Here is a 13,486-nt window from a genome sequence, read left to right on the forward strand (position 1 = left end):
AGGCCTTTTCACCTGTATTATTTTTCTTCTTTTTAAATGAGGAAATCTCAGCATTGCTTCATTACTTTCTCTAAGCTTTGTTAATTTAAATTCCTACACGTGTCACAAGTTTCTTCTGTTTTCCCCATACAAAGAAAGAACAGGGTACTTTCAAACTAAGAGCTTGTCTTCCCACAATTTGGAAGGGTGCAAAGGAATTTCTGTAGGTGTGGCTGGCTGAGTTTCTGCTGTAAGAATTGCGTTAACACTGCTGGGATTTTGCTGCATTAATGATGATGTGCTAGAGCCTAGGGCTAGGTCTACAGTAGGATGGCAGGGTCGATATAAGATACGCAACTTCAGCTACACGAATAGCGTAGCTGAAGTCAGCTTTTCTTAGGTCGATTTACCTGGCCGTGAGGATGGCGGCGAGTCGACAGCTGCCACTCCCCCATTGACTCCGCTTCTGCCTCTTGCCACAGTGGAGTTCCGGAGTCAACGGCAGAGCTATCGGGGATTGATTTTTATTGCATCTACATTAAACATGATAAATTGATCCCCGATAGATTGATCACTACCTGCCAATCCGGCGGGTAGTGTAGACATACCTTAGGATAGGCATCTTTCTATTTTTTTAAATCTAATTCAGCTTGAACCCAGTTTTAAAAACCAATTTAGTTAAATGGGTGTAAAACCCTGCCTGGGCACTCTGAATTCAATTTAAACCTAGTTTATATCAATTTAGATTCATTTGACTCCTTATCAAGGAATTGACTTGGGGTATGTCTACACTGCAAGTGAAGGTACGTGTGTAGTGTGGATAGGCATACAAACACTAACTTTAATCTAGTTATGTGCATAACACTAGTAGTGTAAATGTGGCTGCATAGGCTTCAGTACAGACTAGCAACTGGAGGACAGGCCCACTGGAGAATCTAGGTACCAACTATGCCTGTGCCACTACTGTTGTTACCCTTGCTAACCATCACGCCGGCATTTGCAGTGTAGATATACCCTTTGTTTAACTTTTACTTCATTTACTTCAGTTTGAAGACAGCAGACAAAAAAGAGCAAATAGGAAGTGTGAAATCCTTGTTGGTCTTGTTGAAGCCCAGGACCCATGAGATGACATTTATTGCACCAAAATTACTTTCCCTCTTTGATTTATTGGCTGTCCTGGGGCCTGTCCCAGCAATTGTACAGACATACCCCCTTATCCAGAGCTGTTCCTAAAGAGATAATTTAGCCCTTTGCAAAGAGATTCTAACTGCAGACTCCTTTAAACTTCTTTGCTTGCTCTTACCTTTTCTTTTTGCCTCTCCAACCTATCTGACTGCTTTAGCATCTGAGATAGTTTGTGAGAGACATAGACCACTCCTTTGCATATTCCATTTTGACTAATCCCCCAACATTAGGATCGCACACACAGTTCCCAAGGTGACTGCATTTGTAACTAAATCTATCAAACCCCTCACAGAAAATCATTCATTTTATTTCATTTCCCTTGCCAGGGATTCACCTTGCATACTTGATGTACAGAATCCCCATTTTGGTACACTAAATAAGATCAAAGATTACACAGTCTATTCCAGATTCATTTGAAAAAACTAATCAGATCATTATGCCTTAGATGGCTTATCTCCTGGGAGACTTTTCTTTAGTGAACCATTATTTTACACAGTTAAAGATCCATTCAGCTAAAATACAATCAAACTCTTTGGAATTTTACAGCTGGTCCAATTAAAGAGACACACCACCCGAGCAAGTTAGGGCCAACATTTAGATTTTGTAAAAACAAACCTTTACAAAACAGAAAGCCAAAAATATTTTTTCTAAAAAATATGGATTTTTTAGATGACAATGAAAGTGGTTATTTTTTAAAAAGGAATAACATTTCCCAGTGTTTTAAATCCAGACTTTATTGCATCCTGCTAGTGTATGAGAACTAAAAAGGGGAACCAAATTAGAAGCTCATTGTGTATATATATATATAAGTGCATTTTACTTCAATGTCTGAGCTGAGTGAAATGCAAGAAAAACAGAATGTGGGGCCTGATCCAGCTTCCAGATGAAGTCTTTCACTGGAAGCTGAATAAGATCCATGGTGAAGAGTAAATTGGATTTTTAAAGCTATTTTACTTTTAACAATTGAAGCTGTTAAAGACATTTGTGCTTTTTTAAAAAAAGAATCTTAACTTAAGAATGTGTCTAGCCTTCCAAATCTATCAGATGTAGCTATTGAAAATTTCTGATTACTGTTATAAAAAGCTTCATAAGAACAGAGGAAAAAAGAATACATTCTCAATAAGACAAGCTCATTCCATTATTGTATCTCCTTTAAGGAAATAAGTGAGTAAGTTTTCATGTTTATTCATAGCTGCTGCTTTCATTATTTCTTGCTTTATTATGTGTCATGTTGATGCATTATCTAGAAGTGAGAATAAAGCTTTTTTAAAAAGTTCCAATGAAAAACATGGCTACAGAACAAGTGTCAAAGCTTCACCAACCAATAATTTGACCGTTCTCCTTCTTTGGTAAATTGTGAACTCAATATACTCTATAGACAAAGGTCCTGGTTTGAGGGCTTTTTTTTGGTTGGTTTTTTGTGTATGTGATTTATTTTTTGCAGACTTCAAACATATGTAAGAAAAAATAATGGGTACATTTCAAATTACATTACAGCAGCCTGGTGATTTTTGGAGTAAGAGCTGATACAGCAAGAGAAATTTTACATGTTCCAGGTTCATCAATATCACTGATGATTAGAACAGAGCCTGTAAATGTTTCACTTCACCTCCTCTTAACAGTTATCTGATACATCTTTGTACATTTTCTATAAGACAAAGAAGTTAGGCAATTTAATGAAGCACTTAAGCACATCCTTAACTCTAAGGATGTCACTAATTTTATCCTCATTCAGCAAAGAACTTAAACATGTACTTATCTTTATGCCTCTGAGTAATGCTTTGTCAAATCAGGGTTTAATTGAGTTGCCTGTGAGCTTGACTCAGGTTATGACTTTTACAGAGTTAACAGGGTGGTGCACTCTGATGTTATTTTTATTATGCCCACCAAGAGTAATTCCTTTGTAAACTAAATTGTATATAATATGGGAGGTTTGCTGGGGTGACAGGGTGCAGAGGGGCCAGAAATGTAGGCAGCCATGTTTAGTGCAGGCAAGCTGATTGGTTATTACTTACAGAACTTCCTATGAGAGCAAGCACTTGCATTTGCACTTTATGCTGAAATAAAGTACCTGATTATGCAAACTTCTAACTCTGATTGGATCATATTAGTCTTCAGAGTAAGTGAATTTGCATAGTGTATAGTTATTGAGAAATAACCATACAGTGATTATACAATCATAACCACCTCTTCTTTTGCCAGTGAGTCAGAATGCAGGGAATTGTCTTAACCTAGAAATAAATGTACACTTGGCGGGTCAGCTTTGACTAACTAAGAATTTCATTTCAGGGTAATTCAATTTAAATGTAGGAACTTTCTGATCTACACAATTTTTAAAAAAAACCTTGGTTTACTTATCTGAAGAGCAAGATACATATAGTAGTATCAGATTATTTCATTTAAATAACTGTGGAGAATAAAGGAGAAATCTGTATTATTTTGCATGATTATGGGTAGCTCAGTTTATCTGCTTGGTATTATTCTGACTGTACAGAATTAAATCAAAGGAGGTTGTTAGGGAGAGCAAACAAGAAACAAAAAGATGATCAGAAAAGACATCATAAGGTAAACAACTTCAAGGGAGTTAAAGGAACAATAGAAGGATCACTATTTGGGAAGATACCTTTCCAGGCAAAAAAGACACATCTGTTTTGGCAAGGCAATAAATCTAGAGATCAAAAGGACCATAAACAGACTAAAGCACACCCTAGAGAAAGAAACTGGGTGGGAATTAAGTGGGCAACAACTGCTTGAGAAGAGATACTGACAGAAACTGCAACAGGTCTTGTCTGTCTGTCCCTCCCAGCCCAGAAGAAGGGGTACCTGGATATGGTGTGGGTAAGACCCAGTTTTTTAGGCCTTTTGTTGTTTTAACCCTTTTCTTTGCTTATGTACTGTAGTGTGAACAAACAATATGTTCGTTTTGAAAAAAAGCTGTTTGGAGTCACTTGAATCAGCTGCCATTCACTTCCAGGAAGTCTCCTGCAGGGGCCAAGTCCTATTGGATCAGCTAGAGGAGCCCAATTGGTAACCAAAGATGCTGTGACCCAGAGATCCAGTCTAGGAATTGTTGAACTGCAGGGTTCCACCCTTCAGATGCTGAGCCTAACCTGAGTGGTGCTCGTGACAGGAACTGCAAAGGGGTCTAAAACACCTCTAACCATGACATTAATAAAGAGATATTGAATCCAGACAATGCATGATATAGGATACTTTTGTATTTAATTTAGAGGACATACTTATGAAATATAACATCTAAATAACCTGGCTTCAACTCATCTACTACCACTGCCTTCTTGATAATTCTAAAATTATTGGACTAAATTTGATATATAGAATTATCAGCCCTAGGCAATAAGCTCTCTCTTTGGATTACTACCACCCAGTATAGCATAATCACACTTACAACACCCTTTACCTTCTAAGGGGATTCGAGAAGAGGATTTTGTTTTTAATAAATGTTTTATACTTTATTTTTTTCCCCTCCAATCTTTCCTTTCCTCACCTTGTAGGCAGCAAAAGACCAAATTCACTTGCAGATTTGTAGGCTTTCATAATCTGGTCAGGCTCATGTAATCACAAGCATTGTATAGAGAAAATAATTTTGTTCTTTTAACTCCCCTTCTAAAACTTTTCCTTTAGCAGGGGAACTTATGTAAGGCATTTAGGAAATAACACCTTCATTACAAGTGTTAATGTGACATCTTATTAATCCAGAGTGATCATTAGAAATAGAAAACCCTTGTTCTAAGATAGTAGTAGTTTTTTTCTCTTTTGATTCAGTTATATTATTATTGTTTCTCTTTTTTTTAAGGTATAAATTGTGATTGCAATTATTTGGCTTCTCCACAGGTTTTTATGCTTTTGTAAGATTATATTTGTCTCAATAATTAGGTTACTAGCAGAAAGTATATTCTCTTTATTATAAGCAAATACATTTCTGCTGAGTCTTGGGGAGTTTGTTTCCTGCTTACAGATTTTTATTTTTTTACTTCTAAACTTTAACCCAGATCAGAGAGTGATTTAATGACTCAAAAAGGTTAAAAAGTTCGTCGTCTTCTGCTATGTGGAAACCCATTTGAGGTGGTCAAGATGCAATCCTGGGGGTTTCCACAGCCTTGAATGTAGATTCTATAATACACAAGGTCACCATAATGCTTCTTTGGGGGGATGCTGTAAAATTTTAGTACATGGTCATTAACATAGACTAGCTTTACTGAGAACAGTAAAATGATAGGGCCTGTACTTGTAAATGTACCATCACTTGTATCACTACTGCATGCCCAGCACTAATATCCCTGCATATGCATGTTAATGTTTGTAAAGCACATGCTCACACAAAGAAGTTGGTCTGAAGCCCCAATGAAAGACAGACTCCACAGTGTCATATATGCGTGTATATGAACCCCCCTATTTGTATTTTGAAAGCTAAACCTCACTGCGGAAGTATTACTAACTGTGCTGTCACTTGAGAAGTGCGGCAGACAAGTTGCAGGCCTCATGAGACCTTGAATTTTGCTGCGTGGAATTAACAGTTGTCAAGATTTATTTATTTAAATTATCATCACATTGAAATGAAAGACAGGCTAAGTATTATAACCAGTGGAGCTCTGAGTTACATTATTTTTAACTTGTTATTTACCCTCCCTTTAATGGTTCTATAGTCAATGTGGCATTCTTGAAAAATACCAAATTGACAGCTTGGAGACTGAAGCCCTCTATTTATCCACAGTACAAGCATAGCATGGGCACCAACAGTGCAAATCTCTCTCTATTGCCCCACAGATTATGTGTCAGCCCATTTCTAAAGCTTTTTGAGCAAGAGGGTAGTGAAATCTCCATGCCTATCTGCTTCTTGGAATCTTTTTTTCTAAAAAATGCCAATGAGGGTGCCTATTAGCACCAGTTGTGCTGACTGTTAGATATGCTTTATGGATTCCTGTCCACAGAAACTGCACTGAGATTTAGGTTTTTTATGTGAATTTTATCCCTGTGAAAGACTCAGTGGTTTATCAGTAGTGAGGATGCAAAGGAAAATGTCCTCCCTCTAAACTGTTCTCTGGCTCTGTGTAGTGGCCTCTCCCTAAAAATGTATTGACATTTGCTAGTACACTTCACCTCCTTTGTGCTAACCTGAAAAGGCTGAGGAACCAGTATTTATTGGTGAATCTACTCCATAGAATGTATCTTATATATTTCTGTTGCTTGCTGTGACACTTCCCAGGGACACCTCATGATCACTTGCTCTTAGCTTGAGGAAGTATTGTCTGTGGCTCAGCTCCCTGATTCCACTAGGCCCTGGCAACACAAGCACCACATTCCAGATCTCTGCAGGCCTTTCTTGCTCAGGTTAGCAATAAGCATGCACCAACTTCGAATCCTCCAATTGTCGCTCTGGAGTGCCCAGTCCCTGTTCCACTGAACACTCTCAGAACTCTCAGCTTTGCTACTCCCAACTCCAGATTTCCGCTCTTCTTAACACACAGTATTTAGATACATTTATAGTGGACAAAAGAATAAATGTATCAAAGAATAGAGTGATAGAAAGTAAGAAAATTGGAAACAAATAGTTACATATATAAAAAAAAGAGAACATTCTTTTTAGAATTAAACTTAACTCACCAGGCATTCCCTGATGTCCTACAAGGTAGCTTACCAAGTCCTTTCCCCAGTGTCTTCAAATAGGTTGGTGGGGGTCCTGTTTCCTAAGATCAAATCCGCTGATGGCTTGTCCTCCCACATTGAAGGATGCCAGGGTTTCTCTATACACTCTCAGATGTATTACACCAGATCTTTGATGCTCACCTGAAAATAGGATTCCCCCAACCCCTGCTGCTTACCTCTCCCTGTTAATTTATTTTTGAAGTCACCACAAGCTCTTCATTAGCATTTGACTTAGAGTTTGTCTTCTGTTGTACCACATAGAACAAATGAAAGTCCACCAGGGTGATAGGTGTCTCGCACCTTCTGTCTGGAAAAGTTTGTGTCAAGATATGCTACCTTTGAGTGACCTGATTTAAAAAAAAAAAATAATGGAGATATCCTATCTCCTAGAACTGGAAGGGACCTTGAAAGGTCATCAAGTCCAGCCCCCTGCCTTCACTAGCAGAACCAAGTACTGATTTTGCCCCAGATCCCTAGGTGGCCCCCTCAAGGATTGAACTCACAACCCTGGGTTTAGCAGGCCAATGCTCAAACCACTGAGCTATCCCTCCCCCCCGTGGGAGGGATAGCTACAAGGCCTAGACAACATATATTTCAGCATATATACATAACCACTACTATTTTCCATATGTAGATCTCACAGTGGATATGATGACCTATGTGATACAGGCTTTAGAGACATGACAGAGACCGTATGTGACATTCTTTTGGTGAACCCATGGGATCGCTGTACCCCTATGTACCACTGTACCCTCTCCCAGTTGGCGTCAAGAGATCCTGGCTTCAGATTTGCCATATAATTGTGCTAATGGGAGCTGCAGGAAGTGGCATGGGCTCCCATTGTCCGGGAACGGCGAACTGCGGTCACTGGGAGCTGTGGGCAGCCATGCAAATGTAAACAAACTGTCTGGCAGACCACCGCCGGATGGGCTGCATGCCGCCCGCGGGTCACAGGTTGCCCACAACTAGTTTATACCATGAGTATTGAGGATTTATTTGTCTTATTTTTTTCCTGTCTGGCATAAAGTGGATGTTCTCATTACCTCTAAAAATGCTTAATTTTTTTGTGAATCTTTCTAAGTTATTTATCTCAATGATATCTTGTGACAGTGAGTTCCACAGGCTGACTTAAAAAAAAAAACACAGTATACACAATGGATTTATTGTCTTTTATTTCTTTGGTTGTCCTCTTATTCTGGTATTTTAAGAAAAAGAAAATAGTTGAGCTTGAATGCTCAATATATTGTTTCTATGTCTCATGTGTCCTATATTGTCTGTCTCACTCTTTTCACTCCGTATGCAGAATTAATTCCATTCTTTTAGTCATTTTCATTGCTTGTCTCTATCCATCCTAACTTCTGCTCTGTATCTTGAGATGGTATGACCAGAACTGAACACTGAAAGTTAAGGGTGTACCAAAAATTGACATAATCTAGGCCAGTGGTTCCCAAACTTGTTACGCCGCTTGTGCGGGGAAAGCCCCTGGTGGGCCGGGCCGGTTTGTGTACCTGCCACGCCCGCAGGTTCGGCCGATCGCTGCGATTTTTATTCCCTTCTTTTTATTCCCTTAAATTAGAAACCAGCAAGTAGAGCATTATATAAAATAGTAAGACTCCCCTATTCTAAGCCATTTTTATATGCCCACTTACCATCACATCCTTCAAAATGGAACTTTATACAGTACCATATCTGCCTGCTCTGGTGGTAACCTTACTGTCGTCTTCATAAAACAACACTGGTATAGTTTGATATATACCTAAGTGAAACTATGTACATATCTAAATCAACATGGATTACTGGAAATCCAGCACCTTCCTATCTGAGGAACCTTTTTTGTTAATGAAAATGTTGACTAGATAATATCACCATCTTAGGATGGAAGTTTTAAAAAGCCTCATTGTTGACCTTACTCTGCTCCCACTGACGTCAACGGCAAAACTCTCGTTGACATCTGAAAAAATGCCACCCTTAAGTCTTCAACAATAGTTGAGGGATCTAGAGATCAGGGGTTCTCAACCTGTTTCTTTCTGAGCCCCTCCCCCCCCCCATGCTATAAAACTCCACAGCACATCTGTGCCATAACAACTTTTTTTTTGCATATCCAGTAGATTAAAAGCTGTATTAAAATGTTAGTTATACTTTTACACACACACACACACACACACGTAATATAAAAGGAGAAGGATAATATAGGTAAAATATATATATATTCTTTTTGCTTTACCTACTCAGTGTGAAACTTGTTGCTCTGTGACGATGTGGGGGTATCTTCAACAAGCACACATTCATGTCATGGTCAATGTTCATCCTGGCTTGGTAGTTTGTTTTCATTGATGTCATGGCTGACCTGCACAGCCCCAGCCCTTACCCCTCCATGGACTGGTTGAACTGCACAGCCCCAGCCCTTCCACCAGCGTTGCAGGGCCCGGGCTTCAGCTTTTTATCCTGGGCTGCAGCTCTGCTTGGGGGAACTCCCTGAAACCTGCTCGTGGCTTCCCACAGACCCCCACTTGAGAACCGCTGCTATGGAGGAGAGTGAACCCTGGTATTTTTGCCCCATCTTTGCTGTTCTGTAGAGGATCATATTTTGTTGAAAATGTTTCCACTGTCTTGATCTTTGCTGACAGAATTTCTATCCCTATCCCAGCCCTTTTAGGGGGAAAAAGTAAAAGGGAGTCTTTTGTTAAAATTTCAGCTTGCTATTCAGGCACTTGTAGTTGATGTATTCTTCTCCTCTAGAACTAAATAATGCTTTGAATCTGAGCTGGTTGGTTCTTTTCTTTTCCCTTCTTGTTTCAACTTTGTAATTTCCTCTGCCCTTACTTCTTTTAGGAGATTTAAAAGAAGACTTTGAAAACAAATTGAATAAATACTTTGAAGATGAAATGTGCCATAGAACTGTTAAATTTTATTATGATTAAATTGTGTAACTACAGTGCCTATAACAACATTGTTGCACTGAAGAGTGGTCTATTTTACACAACCAAATGCAATTTATATGTTTTTTGGAGTTAACTCATCTGTGTAGTACAATGGTGTGTCAATTTTTAAGAAGGATTTGCTGAATTCTTATAGGAAAATTGTATTCTCACTGAGCAGATAAAAGCAGGAACTAGCCCTATGTTCTTTAGTCTTTTATTAAGCCCTTCTAGTGCAGAGTAGCGAATACAATTAGATAAATTTAGCTTTGAAACACTTCCTTGCAGTATAGAGTACTATAGGCTAGAGGGATTCTTTTAAAACTATGCTTTAGTTTCTCCTCTAGATTATTTTTTCCTATAATCAAACCTAAATTCACAGCTGAATTAATAATGATTGTAACTACTTATGCCATGCAAAAAGCTTCTATAGTCAGAGTGGGTTAGTGACTGAGTGACACCTCCCACCAAGTCAGCTAGTCAGAGTGGTGAATCAACAGTCTCCCATTCATTGATTTCAGTGACCACTGGATCAGGCACCAAGGGTATGTCTGTACTGCAATAACGGGGTATGACTGCAGCTTGGGTAGGTGTCCCAAAGCTAGCTTTAATCTATGTAGCTAGCTAGGATCCTGGAGGAGTGAAGCTATGACAGTGCATGTTTTGGTGTGAGCTGCACAGCCCTGCCTAGAAGGCTGGTAATTACGGACAGGTCTAGTCCACACTGAAGCTTGCAGTATTGCAGCTTCAGTACTCTAGTACCCAAGCTAGCTTAGATATATCTAGCCATTGACTTCTGTGACGAACTGGGACTGTTCTTACTGTGGTCTGTGAATGCTGACAGGGGAGTGTGGCTAGGGTAGTCTGCATTGGGGGATGGGAGTCTGCCCGAAGGCGAATACCTGAGCATGTAACATGAGAACCCAGGAAGGGGTTGGAGGCCAGGTGACACCTTGGCCCGGGAAACTGAACAAAGGCTGTGGGAGGGGTCGCTGAAGGCAGAGTGTTGGAAGCGGGCTGGAGAGATGGCTGGGAGGCAGAGATGGCTCTGACCCCCCAAAGGGGGGGGGGGAGGGGCTGGGATGCCCTGGGACCCCAAGCTGGACCTAACTGAGGGGGGCCCTGTTGTCTGTGCTTGCAAGACCTGTCTTGGACTGTATTCCTGTCATCCAAATAAACCTTCTGCTTTACTGGCTGGCTGAGAGTCATGGTGAATCGCAGGAAGCCGGGGGTGCAGGGCCCTGAGTTCCCCAATACTCCGTGACAACTTCAGTAGAGACAGGATTTCACCCAGTACCTGGAAGAAAAGACTTTTTGACAGCCAGACTGATTGGGCTGCAATATAGTCACCCAAAGAAAAAGTGCTGAAAGCCGCATTAGAACAATTCTGCACAGAGATTAACATGATCACTTAGCAAGTATTTTCAATGTATAACTTCTGAATATACCAGTGTTCATTTTCCCCAGAGGTAACACAATTCATTTATCTGTCTACATGTTAAAGTTGGAGTTAAGTTCTGACACATTCAGCCTCTGAAGATAGTTTAACAAGACATGAATAATCTGAAATGACATGCAGGGAAATTTTGTTTAAACACGGAGGAATCAATAATAGCAAAGAGATAAATTTAAAGAAGTACTGAGAGCCTGAAATGTGTTGTATTTGTTTTCAGAGGAGACAAAAGTTACCCTCATGATTATGAAGAATACTTCATAAAAATGTGGCTATTTCATTCCTCTAAAATGTTATTGGCAATAAAATGATCTTGGAAAGTTTTTGTTTTGCCACAAATAGAAACAGCCAGAACTGTTTATTTCTAGATAGTGTTTTCTCTATAGAGTTTTGGATATTAGCCTATGACACTCCAGGAGCAGTAACTGACATGAAGTCCTTGGTCTGGGGACTTGTTCAAATAGACTGTTTGTTGTAAAGTAAACTATGTCTGACACCTCTTCTAGGGCCATTATTATTTTTTCTTGCCATATTTCTTAGCTATTAGGTACTGAAACTGAAAAGAGAAATATTTCCTTCATGACATTTTGTGCAGTCATGTGACTGAGCATGGAGAATGTGCTCTAAAACCATCATCATCCATGAAGGAGTACAGCTATTAAATTATGTGTGTAATTCTATTATTCATCTTAAGTGATATCAGTGATTGCTTTTTGGCTGGCAAAAGTATTCCTCCTGCAATGGTGGTTATCATGAGTGTATGGAACATATGCACCATAATCCCTAATGTGGTAGCTAGGGAGCCCCTAGGATTTTCCAGCAAGCATATGGTTGGGAAAAGAAACACTGATCTATAATGTGTGATTGCCAGGATAATGGAGGATCAACCCTAGGATATAAGGGATCTTGGGTATCTATAGGACTTGTATTATGGTCCTCCAGTCCTTGCAGGATGACATATTGAAAAGAGTGCATGAGTGATACCAGGATCTCAGAATGCTGGCAGTGAAGTTGAATGCCAGTGCGGTAACCCAGTATAGGCTAAAAATCGAAACCACAAGGTGAAATCATGTCAGTCTTGTAGAATGACCAGACAGACCCAGAGAACTTCTCATACAAAATTATCCATCTGGCCTTGGGAAATATTAATTTTAGACCTGGGTAAATAAAAAGAGATCTATTTGGTAGCCTTTAAATATATCTTTTTGGGGCTGTAGACAAGTCAATAGGTCACAAGAAAGGTTAAGCATGAGCCAGATTCTCAGTTTGTACAAATCAGTGTAGCTGTATTGAAGTCATTGATGCTACACTGAGACAGACTAATTGAGAACCTGCCCCTGTCTGTTTCATTTTGATATTCTAGAAGAAATAGTCATTGATGACAAGCTCCAGTTTGCCAGTTCTGAATTCCAAGCTTTTGGGATACAGTTTATCACCCACAAAGAAATGGCTAGGTTGAGAGATGCCGTTAAGACAACTGTACAGTTTGAAGACCCAGTATTTGTTCTGGACAAAACCCCATTCAAAGCCAAAACATAACCAGATCTAGAAAAACTGTTAAACCTGCATCTATAAAGTTCATCTTGATCTATAATTTATCACCAAATATTGTAACTTGTTCAAGCTTATTTATATAGGAACAACAAAGGAAAAGATGTGAGCATGTACCATTTCTTGAAATATAATAGGTAGCAAGCCGGAAGAGGTAAGGGAAGATCTTAGGCTGAAGATCTACAGTCAGAGACACAGAGTAGATTTGGAAGAAAGAGTTTTCTTTACTCTAACAACATTCTTTTTTCAGTGTTAGAAGAAAGTGACTATTTCTTTAGCATTGTCCCAGGATGCTAACTTCACATCTCAAAGGCTACTTGCTGTACTTGTTATATTGATGAGAAGGGCTGGTCAAATTTTTCTTCAAAACTGTATTGACAGAAAAGTGGGTTTTTGATTAATTTTTTTTGTGTGCACAAAGCCGTTAATCAAAAATGAAACACCTAAACACTGAAAACTTATGGTTCAGAAATGCTACCAAGTACATAATGGGACTTGTAGTTCAGGTGCCTCGTACCACCATTCTTCCGCACGAACCAGCTGCCCTGGTTGAATTACATCTCCCATGATGCACTTTATCAGCTCAGCAACAGGGAAGACTGTGAGGCACCAGAGGAGACATAATTAGGGCCTCCCCAAATTCATGGTCCATTCTGGTCAATTTCACAGCCAGAGGGTTTCAAAATTGGTCAATTTCACAATTGCAGATGTTTACAACTGAAATTTCATGGTGTTG

Source organism: Malaclemys terrapin, chromosome 1 (assembly GCF_027887155.1).
Source record: "Malaclemys terrapin pileata isolate rMalTer1 chromosome 1, rMalTer1.hap1, whole genome shotgun sequence".
In the NCBI taxonomy this organism is placed as follows: Eukaryota; Metazoa; Chordata; order Testudines; family Emydidae; genus Malaclemys; species Malaclemys terrapin.